Raw genomic sequence first — 13,083 nt, forward strand, 5'->3', positions numbered from 1 at the left:
CGTCATTTTAGTATACTTTATGTGAGCCGCAGAAAAGGGACTCCGTATTTCGCCACTGCTTATATCGCTCCAATAGCCGTGATCGTCTAGTGGTTAGGACCCTACGTTGTGGCCGTAGTAACCCAGGTTCGAATCCTGGTCACGGCAGTGAATATCACTGTCATGGCGGAGTATCTTTTTGGGGATGTCTTTTTTTAAATATTACATTTTCACTGAAATCATCTAAATATTATCAACAATTTTTATTTTTTATACAAAATTTGCGAATTAATTTTTCGAAACTTGTGTTACTTGAGTAGACTAATTAAAATTATTATTTAGTCATTTTTGTACTTTACAAAAAAATCATGAATATTTTCGTGCAGTGCCATCTAGTGAAAAGAAGGAATTACTTTAGAAATTAGCACCATATAACACAGTTCCGTTATAGTTCAGCTATTCCACGTTAGGTGGCGCTGGTAAATTAATTTTGCTTTCCATTAATAGATGGCGTTTTATAAGTTACGTAAGGAAAAAGGCGCTATTCGACGTTAGGTGGCGCTGCTAAATTAATTTCGCAAAGGATCAATAGATGGCGCACTATAAGTTTTTAAAGAATCCGTTAGATGGCGTTGACAGTATTTAAAGTACAATATGAAAATACCTGTAGATAATTTTTTTTTAAGTTAGCGTCTTGGTTCACGCTGCTGACTATTTAAACTTTGCGATTGGGCATTATCTTGGTACAAAATTGGATGGTTAGGTTGTAAATATTATTTACTTATATGTATTAGATGGGGTTGGTAACAGGTAGATAGGTGTATTTTCCTATTAATTCTTGGTAATAAATAATCAAATACCTACCTACTTATATAGGGAAACTGACGTCCAATTACGTGAAGGAAGTGTGTAGTCATAATAAGGAAGTAATAGTCAGCGATTACTTACAGAAAATCTTATTTTTCTTTTACATGATAAAAACAAGAGCAAATTATTCTTCCGTGATAGACTGAACCATGGAAGCATTACAGGCAAAATTAAGCCACCCTGCATAGCGAAATAGACACAGATTATTAATTTACCAATCACATATCTGACTGTATGTAACAATACAGAGATTGTCTTTTTTTGCCATGATGAACCTTTATTTATGCGATGGGCTGATCCTCTGTCACCGTATGGTTCTACACATCCGAATTTGGACATAAGCTCACGACTATATCACATTGGGGTAGTCAGAGATACATCCATCGTTAGATAAACTAACTACTAAAGTACCCATAACTCACCGAGCTTTCTGTGTTTCTTAACACGATTAATTTTTATATGCGATGGGCTGATTATCTGTTACCGTACGGTTTAACACATCTATTGAACTTCGCATCAAAATTGGCTGAAGACTTGTCTTCTGATTGCTTGTGGCTCTACCCGTTTTTATGGATGACGGGTACGAGTATAGTCATCATCATCTCATCATTATTTCAGGCCTTTACATCTTCAAAGTCAGGTCTTTTCATCTGATAAAGATGCGAGTATAGTATGTACTTACTTAATAGAATATATTAATAAATAGAATAATTATTTGTATTAAATGTAAACTCAATTACAAAACATATTTTTTTTACAAGACGTAGTTTGGATTAGCCACATGAGATAGCATTTGGCCGGACAAAGGGGGAGCGTTGAGGGCTAACACTCGGTATAAAATTTAAGCTAACGCTCCTAAGGGCGCCCATGTGGGCGCGAACCTCAGCTCAGCAGATCACCTGAGAGGATTATATTTGAAAGAATAAATCGACCGCAGTGGGACCATGGTGATAAGCGCTGAATGAGGGAAAATGTCGACCACGCATCGAAGGTTTATATGTATAATAACATCCATTAAATAGTGGAGAAATACTGTTATTTTTGAGGTTTTTAAAATGATGTCGTAAATAATTTCATTTTTTCCTCAGCATTGCACCCGAGCGAAGCCGGGGCGGGTCGCTAGTTTCCTATAATAAGTAGGTCACTAAGTAAGTCTCCTAATGGTGCATCCACACCTGTGTTACTTTTTGTTAAGCAACATTATTCCCGTTACCACCGCTCTAAATATATTAAATGAGGTTGCCAAGGAAATAGACCTGTTCAATTGTTCATTGGCGAAGTTCGCAGAGGCTATAATTAAAATTGTATGTGATAATAGGTAACATATTTGATAAGTTTAGTATCTAGGTATATAAGTATAATATTGTAAATATTGAAATAATTAATAATTTAAGTTTATATTAATGTATGCGTCTAAGTTACCGCCTTGGGCATATGCCTGTATGGTAACTTATAGTTGTAATTATTAGATAAATAAATAAATAAACACGATAGACAACGTTGGTGCCAACAAAAATAACAATGCACTCCCAGTGACCCTACTAGTTATATATCATCACTAATTTAAGAGCCACGCTTTTGTCGGTGTGACATTATCCATTCTTGTCTACCAAAGGCCAATTCTATCACTTCTTTATAAGACACGACGTTCATCTTCTCTTTAATCTGTTTCATGTAAGCTCTTCTCCGTCTTTAACTTTCTATCTTTTCTTGAAGGTTGCCTTCTGTGATGTTTTTTATAAATTCGTCGTGTTAATTCGGGCTTTATTAAGCGTCCAATCATATTGCCACTTAATTCGCGTCAGAATGTTACATAGTGTTGTTAAACAAAAAGTAACGGCAGTGTACGTAGATACATCAGAACATCCACTACCCCATAAACTACTATCACGCAAGTTCAATTCATCCTACTCACAGCATTCAGAGGCCAATCTTAGTAAATCCACGATCAAGATTCAAGATCCCCTCCATTCTTAATTAGGTCGTCTCCACACGAGCAGCATACACATCGCCTACGCAATCCTGTTGTGCGCAGCCTAATTTCCTTCTCCATTAACTATGCATGCCAGAGTGGATTACTTGTTTTGCTTACCTGCATATTTCAGGGTAAGGTGAGCCGTCTTTTGTTTCTTAGCTTGTACTATACATATTCATTGTACACAATATTCATAAATATACGAGTAGGTAGGCAGATACCAAGTCATACATACGTAAACTCACGCGCAAAACCCGTGTGGGCAAAATGGTTGCCTGGAAGAAATCGCCACCTTAGCAATAAGGCCGCCTTTTGTACGTATGTATTTGTTTTCCTGTAATATCGATTCCTTTTGTGCAATAAAGAATTGTGTCCTTCTATCGTGTGGGTTGTGACGTGGAGTATCAACCCCATCAACCCCTGGTGTCAGGGTTACTATTGAGCCGCGAATGGTTCCTGACATGGCTCATGTAACGACTACTTACTTACATCAGTAAGTAATAAACAGGACCAATGGCTTAACGTGCCTTCCGAAGCACGGATTATCTTACTTTGGGTCTGTAAAGTTAGGACTTAACCAAACTGGGGATCGCAAAGTAATCTTTGTTGTATGTCCCGACCGGGAATCGAACCCGGAACCTCCAGATCGTGAGCCCAACGCTCAACCACTGGACCACGGAGGACGGAAGAATTGTTGTATTGTACTGTTTTGATACAAAACCCTAAGATGGATGGTACGGTGAAAGCACCACTCATCACACTAGTCCATCATATTACAAGGTCAATCCATCTGCCCATTGACATTGTTTGTAGACAATACCTGAAACAATAGATAAACATAATATTAATTATTTCAAATTAGCATTTATTTGCGTAAAAAATATGGATCGGGATATTTTCAGAATGTACGCACTATGCGGGCGAAAGTTGTAGGCTGAACGCTTCTTAGACGCAGAGGAAGGAGTAGGCCTACGGAGGGATGAAGATATGACTTCCATAGTTTTCATAATAATAATATATTTTTATTTCGGTGTAACCATATTATATTACGAACAAATAAATCTTACTAAGTACAGTCACGAGTACTAATATGTATACACTTTGAAACCACGTCACTATAACTTTTGACAAATTAAACCGTAAGTCTCATTAAATGTCAAATATGATAGTGCGACAGGGTTCTAAAGTGGGTACATGATATTGCTCCTGACTGTACATAAAAAGTAAAACGTTTTTGGGTTTAAATAAAGGTATGTTATATTGTAGAGTGCTTGGTGACTATTGCTACTTTTGCGCCGCTTATGTTTAGGTATTGACATGTTAATGATATATTTCTTAAGATTACTGATGATATGGAACTTGATATATTAGTAAAAAAAAAATGATGGCGAATAAACAAGAGGGGCAGTTTATTTATGTACTGTACTGTACCTAGCAGGTATTACACACACATAAATATTATTGTTTACATAAAGACGGCCTGGACTCCATATGAATAAAGATCCAGTGCTTTACCAAAGGACAATCAAACTTGTATATAGAGAAACTTGTATGTAGAGAGTAGCACTAGCACTCTTCTGAATACCATTCTTGCAGACAACGCATCAGAGAGGGTTTTGATAAAGAGATCTGAATGATCCCTCCGAGCAGAAAGGGATGGAAAAATAGGGGGGAGGTCTTTTCCCAGCAGTGGGTTAGGACACTTAGGTAGGAAAAATAAATCCTCCGGTTTGATTGAGGGGGGCTTCTGCCCAACAATGGGACGTATATAGGTGGTTTATGTTACCTACATAGTTACAGAACAGATACTAATTATACAGGGTGTTCGTGACATCTGAGTTAAAATCATGTGTAATTTTCCATCGCAAATGTATAGACTTGAAAATAAATTAAAAATACAAAAATATCATGAATTTTGCGATGGGTACAGCTAGCCATACAAATAGATATGGGTGTTAGTGACACCGTAACGAGTACTGAGGGGAATAATTTAGACCATAATACTGAGTCGATATCAAGTGAAATTTCCTGTCTTTTAAAATTATTTTCCGTTCCATACCTTTACGACGGACAATTGCACTTGATATCAACTCAGAATCATGGCTTGAATCATCCCTCAAAGTTTTCGTTACGATGTCACTAACATCCTGTATTATTTTGTAAATAAGAGGCAAAAGCGTTTTACCTGTGACCCTTCGAATGACGACCCTCGGCGTTCAATACAAATTGCGGGATATTCAATTTCATACGAACAACTTTATTTACATCGTTAAAGGCTTTAATTAACCAAAACAACCCAAAATTCCGTAACCGAGTAATTAAACGCTTAATAAGGTTGCAGGACCAACCGTAGCATCGTAGAGAAAGAGTGTTCTATGGAAATTGTTGATGGTTCTGTATATCAGTTTTGTTAGGAATTCAAAAGCGCTTTTTTTCTAATGTTGATAGGTAATACTAAATTTTAAGCTGTAGTTTTTATCTGTCACTTAAGTTTGTAAGTTTTATTTATCAAATAAAAATAAATAAATAATATAATGTCACGATATTCCCAATTGGTACTTACAGCATCGCATGATGCACTAAGTACCCAACAGTAAGGTAGTTATCAAATTACAGTTAATAAGTAAGTAGATGTAAGTAAGTAGTTGTTACATGAGCCATATCAGGGGCCTATGGCGGCTCAATAATAACTCTGACACCAAGGTTGATGGGGTAGGTAATTCACCTCACAACCCACACGATAAAAGAAGGAGTTAATAATAAAATGTAAAGACTTAGATCAATAAGTTTTTTGGATTTTGCCACTGAACTTTACAAGATTAATTAAAATTTGGCAAAACTGGAAAACTCCAGAGAAGTACCTCAACACGGTTCTTTAGAAGACAACACCTCAAACAGCTTATATACCTACTACTCGCCCAAAAGTACTACTGTTATTGCGATGAATGTCCCTCTTACTACCCCAATTGCGAATTATAGTCATGAGCCCTTGTTATTTTGTATTGGGCGAGTAAACTGGACACTGGAGCAGAAACGTGTAGGTACTATATATTAATCATTACTTTCAGCTTCACCACGGTGCTTCACAAAAGCTTTTGACCTAGTAGCAACTCAGTTGTGAAGTTTTCAAGCCGTTTTAGGACCTCTCACTGGCTTAGGGATAGCTGATATCTTTTCTTACTATTTTACTTATGTTATCTACCCACTGTTGGGCAAAGGCCTCTTTCCAGTTCCTCCACGACTCCATAATTTTACTACACTTAATCCGTTAAACATGGCTAACAGCAGGATTGATGAGGTCCGTCATTGAACGCACCACCCATACTATAGAAAAACATGGCGTCAATTGACAAGTAGACAGAATTAGTATCAATAATATATACCTTCTATAGCGCATGAATCAGTGCAAGGCAACTCAGCAAAAGTACTGAATGTTACTAAGTTATCTCATTGCAAAATGCGACATAAAAGAAGGGGTATAAAGACCTCTGGGGAATTTCATATTTAAAAATTTGCACCGTGAATACCATTCCGCTGAACAGCAAAGATGATAAAATAAAAGATTAAATTTAATAAAACAGCGCTTGCGAAACAAACCACGAAATTACACCTGAAAATGCAAAACTTTCCATTTTACAACGCAATAAAGTTCAAACCAAAATGAATTCAATTACGCGGACTGAAAAAGTAAATTTGTAATAACGATAAAAATCTGGAATTAATTTTTAGCGAACTACTTTCCGCCTTGTTCCGTTGGTGGAAGGTTCGTTGCTTAGAAAATTAAAAAATCGTTAGACTATTTTAGGGTTCCTTACTTTTTTATGGGAAAAGCTTTTATACTCCTATCATATAATTCAATATGAACGCCGTTTTTCTAAATAGTATCATTAATTATATATGTTGACTTACATTGTTGGTTTAAATTTATTATTTTGTTCACTACTGTATACCTACTTAATTCTAAAATAAGTAAACGATTTTCTTTCTTTCTTGACGGGTGATTTTTTATTATATTACAATAACTTTCAATTACTTACTTTGGATTAATAATTGAGGATCCCATCAGGTATTTTGCCTAATTTTCATGTACCTCCTAAGAACACGGTTGAAGGCATTTTAATATTAATCAATTTTATTTTTTTCTTGTAACCTTTACATATGAACTAATTTATTTATTTATTTAGATAGGTACACCAACAGTACACATATTATCAAGTCTTAAATTAGTTTTTGTATATGTGCTCCAATTACAGGTACACACAGCATTCACAATTACAACAACAAACCGTACATATCAAGGTGTATATAATTGTGTATAGTAAGTATTTGTTATGTTATATAAATAAATATGAATAAAACTTAAACAGAAATTAACTTCTAAATTAAAACAGCCATAAATATTCTTAGCAAACATAAGAGTTAAAACTATAACATATAAATAAAAAAAAATAAGTAGGTATTGTTGGAAACTTAATATCGTAAACTCAAGAATGTTATATTGATCTTACGTAAAACAAAGAAAGCGAAGGCAAATAACAGTAAAACGAAGACCCGATATCGTACTCCCAGAGAAGCATAACATAAGTAACGTACTGTTAGTCGATTTGTTTTTATTGCATTACGCCGTCGTAATGTAGTTTTTGTTATTTCAGCAGTCATACAGCAGGGGAAAGGATATTTTGTATGCTGAATATGTATTTGAAGAAGACTTGTCAATACTTATTCTTTTATATTGTACTTTTATTTATCATACTGTGATGATGTGACCTTTTCTATGCACATAATTTGTAAAGCATTTTTAAGCTGAGCATATATTTTTATATTATGATTTTGGTTTTGGTTGGTTTATCGTTTTGTGTGGAGGTATTTTTTACGGTTAATAGCCCACGGCTTAACGTGCCCTCCGAAGCACGGAATCAACTTATTTTTTCAGATCAGGTGATTCAAGCCTGTATAGTTCTTATCAAACAAAGGACAGTCTCTCGAAAACAAAGTGATTTCGACATTGTCCCCATCGGGCATCGAACCCGGACCTCCAGATCGTGAGCCTAACGCTCTAACCACTAGACCACGGAGGCTGTTTGTGTTGTTGCGAGGCTGTGGCAGCGGAGCAGCGTGGTCGAGTATGCTCCATACCCCCTCCGGTTGATTGAGGGGAGGCCTGTGCCCAGCAGTGGGACGTATATAGGATATTGTTTATGTTATCGTTTTGTGTGGATTCTGTTCTGCTTAAATGTATCTCCGTCTGTGTCTGTGGTGTCCGAAAATAATAAATATTTCTTTCTTTATTTCTCTATGATAATCATTTAGGATCCAAACATGAATTCGAAAATCTTTGGTTTATGCGTGCTGGATTAGAACCTGCAACCTCACAGTGAGTTAAGAGCTCTTTCCCCTGGGCCACCACGGCTCTTCAATCAATAAAGCAATAACATTTCTGGGGGGTAAGGCTGCCTGTCCATTGAAGCGGAGCGAGCTTGCGGAGCGGTGAAACGGATAAATATTAACCAATAGGATTGCATAAAAAATTCCTAAGGGACAATTTACTTCGCTTGTTAAGGAGACAATGAAGACGGCCCATTACAAACGCGGCGCGATCGCGCACACGTTTGATATGGGCCTTGAAAGTAAGACGTCTATCTAAGACTACGCCGAGATATTTGACTTGCTCCTCCCAAGGGATCGGCTTGCCAAACATCGTGATGACTTTAAGTTGACGGCGTGACCGTGGCGTGTTATAATAGCCCTTTGAAAAGTACACCGCTGCACTTTTCTCCGGGTTTACCTCGATCCTCCATTTGGACAGGCAGCGTAAAAAGACTACATTGAAGGAATTAGTCAAAAAAAGTAACATTGCTAATTGACATTGTTGGCATTGCGCACTTATAGACCACATCGTCACTTACATTTAGGTGAGATTGTGGTCAAACGCGAACCTATTTTATTAAAAAAAAAATCAATATGATGTAGGTGTGATCGTAGCGGTTTTAAATCTTACGTGCACGCTTATTTTCTTTCACCACGATACCACTGCGAATTCGTCACAGGGCCGTACTGAGGTTCTATTTTGTACAATTTAACATTCCAATGGTTCTAATACCAGGGTTGATGAGGTTAGTAATCCACACAGAATATTAGAAAGAGGTTAGGTGAACCAAGTGAGCGTGAAACGCGCGCCATACAAGTATGAGCAAATAGTTTATACTTCCACTTATTATTATTTTATTTTTTTTCCTTATACCCCTGCCGCGCAAGATAGGCAGGGACTTTCGTTAGCAACATACGTATCTTATCAACATATAGTATATTATTTCTATTCTGCCCGGAATAGGGCCCTACACTATACGCACACATTCATTCTGATCCTCTATTACCATACCAGTTCTCGCTTTTATTCCTCTCGCACTTTTATTCGTCGTCTTTCATTCTTGTCATACCTACTTCCCTAGTCTATTACTTAACTTTCTAGGGTGCAGACACAGAGGGGTTTTCTTTATTGTAATAAATGGTTGCAAAGGTGTTTTATTTACAGTCTTAATTTACACAGTTTTAATTCATACAAGTTTGTTCTTAGTCTATATCTTATAACTTATAAGCTAACAATTGGTTACTAATGTTTATCTTAAGACTAATTGCTTATCTCTATTTTTTCACAGTGACTGTTATAGGTATATTACAAAATATACTATGTAGTCATGTTTCTTATCTATGAGTTCCTTTTATTTACTAATTTTACAATTTTTACGATGTAGTTCACAAAAGTTTCGCTATTCTTTTTATCCGTGATGACTTGATCTAGGTTTCCATTTTCGAGTCTATATCCGATCCTTTGTTCCAGGTCATACCTCTCTACTCCGTAAATGGGGCACTCTACAAGAAGATGGGGCACAGTCTCAGCCGTACCAGGGTCGCAGGCGCACGATGGATTGTCCTTGCACTTGAACCGCGTCAAGTACGCGGAGAAGCCACCATGCCCCGTTAAAGCCTGGGTCAGCTCCTTGGTGATACGCAGTACACGCACAGTCCTGTACGCCTCGGCCGCGCGCGGGAAGAACAGCTTGGTGATCGATGCTGTTTGCCCCGTATCGTATCTCCGGTTCCATTCGTCAAGAGTGTCCATTCGGATCATCCGCTTGACGAATGAAACCGGGTACTCATCATAGTCCGGCTTGCGCTTTGACTTTAGGGCAGCCTCCTTTGCGAGCGAGTCGGCTCTCTCGTTGCCCCCCCCCGCGTGGGCTTTGATCCAGAATAAGGAGACGCTCTTATTCTGGATACTGCAAGTTCTGATGGCGTCTCTTGTTTCTACGGCAAGTGGGTGGAGGGCTCCGGGGTTCGCAACTGTAAGGAGAGCTGCCATAGAATCGCTGTATATGGCATAGCTGGTTTGTCTACCTTTCAGGACCTCACGCATGGCGGCGCAGAGGGCAAGGAGCTCCGCCTGGTATACGGTGCAGTATGACGGCAAGGCAAGCTTGCGAGTTTTAGTCTCGGTCTCTCCATCCCAAATGGATAGAGCGGCTCCGACTTTGCCCCCAATCTTGCTGCCGTCTGTAAAAATGCGTAGATAGAAATCGCTGTTGCTCCTGTACTGCTCCTCGTCTACCAAGCATCCTAGCCCCACCGCTTTCCGCTCCGCCGGGTGTGGCGCTTCGATGGCCGGTGCCATTCGTTCTATCTCCCCACCCGCCAACGCTGGATGGGGCACTCCCTTCTTGGCCTCGTATAACGATGCCACCTCGCGGACTCGGAGATCGAGAGGGAGTATCCCAGCCAGAATCAGCGCCGAGTTCAGGGAGACCGTTCGATAGGCCCGACACATTTTCAGCGCGAAGCTGCGCTGGACCGCGTTCAGCTTCTTTCGCACCCCGACCTTCCCTGCTGCCGATGCCCACGCGCTTGCCGCGTAGAGGACTATGGGCTCTACAGCCGCTGTGTAGATGCTGCGTATAACTTCCGGGTGCAGACCCCAGCTTACTCTCGCGGCCCTGGACAGCTGCTTGTAAACCCCTACTGCCTTAGCACAGACGTTGGTGACGTGTGAGTTGAAGGTGAGTTTGTGGTCGATGGTAAGCCCTAGGAGTTTGATCTCGTTTGACATGCCAATGTCTATCCCGCCCATGCACAGGCGCGGGGTGTCATGTTTCAGCTTCCGCGTTATTAGCATGGCAACTGTTTTGTGCGGTGCAAATCTGAGCTTATTCATGACACTCCACCCCCGGACGTGCTCGAGAGCGACATTGGCCTGTCTCTCTATCTCTAGCGCCGTGTGTGCATCGAAGACAAGCACGACGTCATCCGCGAACGCCTGACACCAGTGGCCCTTCCGTTCAAGGCTTTTCAGGAGGGGATCCAGAAGCAGGTTCCACAATATGGGCCCCCCTATGGACCCCTGCACACATCCCTTCCGCGTCTCCGTCTTGTACTCCGCTCCTGCATATCGGACTCCCACCACTCTCTCGCTCATATAGCTGTTCATGACCCTCCTCAAGTTGGCCGGGCACTTTTCCTCAGCCAGTCGTACTTTTATCGCTGGCCACCATGCGCTGTCGAAGGCTCCCTCTATGTCTAATGAGACCACTGTAACCATTTTCTTTATACATATACTTCCACTTTGCATCTCATCCGTAAACTTTACGACGCACGGAGCTCCGCGATAGTATATTAAAAGGTCGTCTTATGTATTATAACCTGCAGGTCAAAAAATCAAATAGCGACCATCATGCAAGGAGACTCCTCCTGACCACAGGGAAGGTAAAAACTTTAGTATGATCGGCTATTTATCAAAAAATACTTTTGTATGTAAAATTTCAGCCTATCACATAAAATATACATTGCTGGTAAAGTGACTATGGAATTTGAGAAGCAGTAGAGCTATGGTAGTTATCCGTCTGCAGGAGTAGTAGTAAAAGAGAGCGGGGTTGAACCGGCGACAGCGGTTCTCATACAAAATGCGCGTTAGGGCTTTTCCAACCTCTCCGTGGTAATCCACCTCTACCCACACGATAACATAACAATAACAAGAAGAATAACATTCCAATAACAGGACCTGGAAAATAGGAGGAAGACAATGCGATGGGAGAGATGACCGGGTAGCTGTATGTGATCAAAGGGCCTTGGGGTCTAAAAAGCCTTATTCAGGAAATTCATCCTTAAAGCAATATTGTAATTTAACAATTGCGCATATAAAACTAAGTCTATGTTAACAAATGTCGAATAGCAATATTCTTTTTTAGATGAATTTTTAATTAATTTAAAAAAATAATCCCCTGGAGTGCGAACTGCTGGGCGTAACTTAAATTCACCCCACTGCTTTCTACTTGCCTATTCACTCTTCCTCAAACCTAGAGTGAATAGGTATTTACTAGGTAAAGCTTGTACCAACTAACCACATCTTCACTTACTATATGGTAAGATTGTGGACAAAAACAAACCTATTTTTAATAAAAATGGAAGGGAAGGATTTTTCTTGGAGAGGGAAGGGGTAAATTAAATAACACGATCTATATTCCCTTTTACCTGTGATCCCATTGGGATGATCGGAGTAACTAACGGTTAAAGGGTAAAAGTACCGTGGTAACCATTACTAGCATTATCCCGTTTTCCACAGGGTCCGCTTATCTAACCTGAAGATTTGACAGGTCCGGTTTTTTACAGAAGCGTCAGCCTGTTTGACTTTCCAACCAAGGGAAAAAAGGTTAGGTCACATATCTTCGAAAATGCATTTCTCGGGAATGTGGGTTTCCTCACTATGTTTTCCTTCACCGCTGAGCACGTGATAATAATTTATGATCCAAAAATGAATTCGAAAACAAATTCGGCAATTATTGGTTTAGGCCTGTGCTGGATTCGAACCTGCGATCTCAAAGTGAGAGGCAAGCGTTCTACCAACTGGGCTAGCACGGCTACTACATTAAAAATACCGTGGTAACTATATATTATTTACCTTTTTATCGGTAAGATGACCACTACAATATTTACATAATGATAACGTAGGTTCGTCCCTATTACATGGGACATAGCTGCTGAGTGCACCCAACAGGGTGTTAGTGTGTTAGTGACATCGTAACGAAAACTGATTCAGACCATGATTCTGAGTTGATATGAAGTGAAATTTTCCATCACAGAAGTGTAGAAATGAAATTAATTGAAAAAAAAAAACCATAAAAATCTGAATTTTGCCACGGAAAATTCCACTTGATATTAACTCAGAACCTTGGTCTGAATCATCCCCCTCAGTATTGGTTACGATGTCACTAACA

The 13,083-nt window shown here is 39.3% G+C and overlaps 1 protein-coding gene and 1 non-coding gene across 3 annotated transcripts in view; one reads left to right on the forward strand and one right to left on the reverse strand.

Moving 5' to 3' along the window:
• Positions 1–13,083, reverse strand: part of LOC126369372 (centaurin-gamma-1A) — a 255,711-nt gene that overhangs the window by 122,935 nt on the left and 119,693 nt on the right. The gene's annotated exons all lie outside the window — the stretch shown is intronic.
• Trnah-gug (transfer RNA histidin (anticodon GUG)) lies at positions 76–147 on the forward strand. The gene has a single exon. It is a non-coding gene; the product is annotated as a tRNA-His (tRNA).

The sequence above is a fragment of the Pectinophora gossypiella genome, chromosome 9 (genome assembly GCF_024362695.1).
Source record: "Pectinophora gossypiella chromosome 9, ilPecGoss1.1, whole genome shotgun sequence".
In the NCBI taxonomy this organism is placed as follows: Eukaryota; Metazoa; Arthropoda; class Insecta; order Lepidoptera; family Gelechiidae; genus Pectinophora; species Pectinophora gossypiella.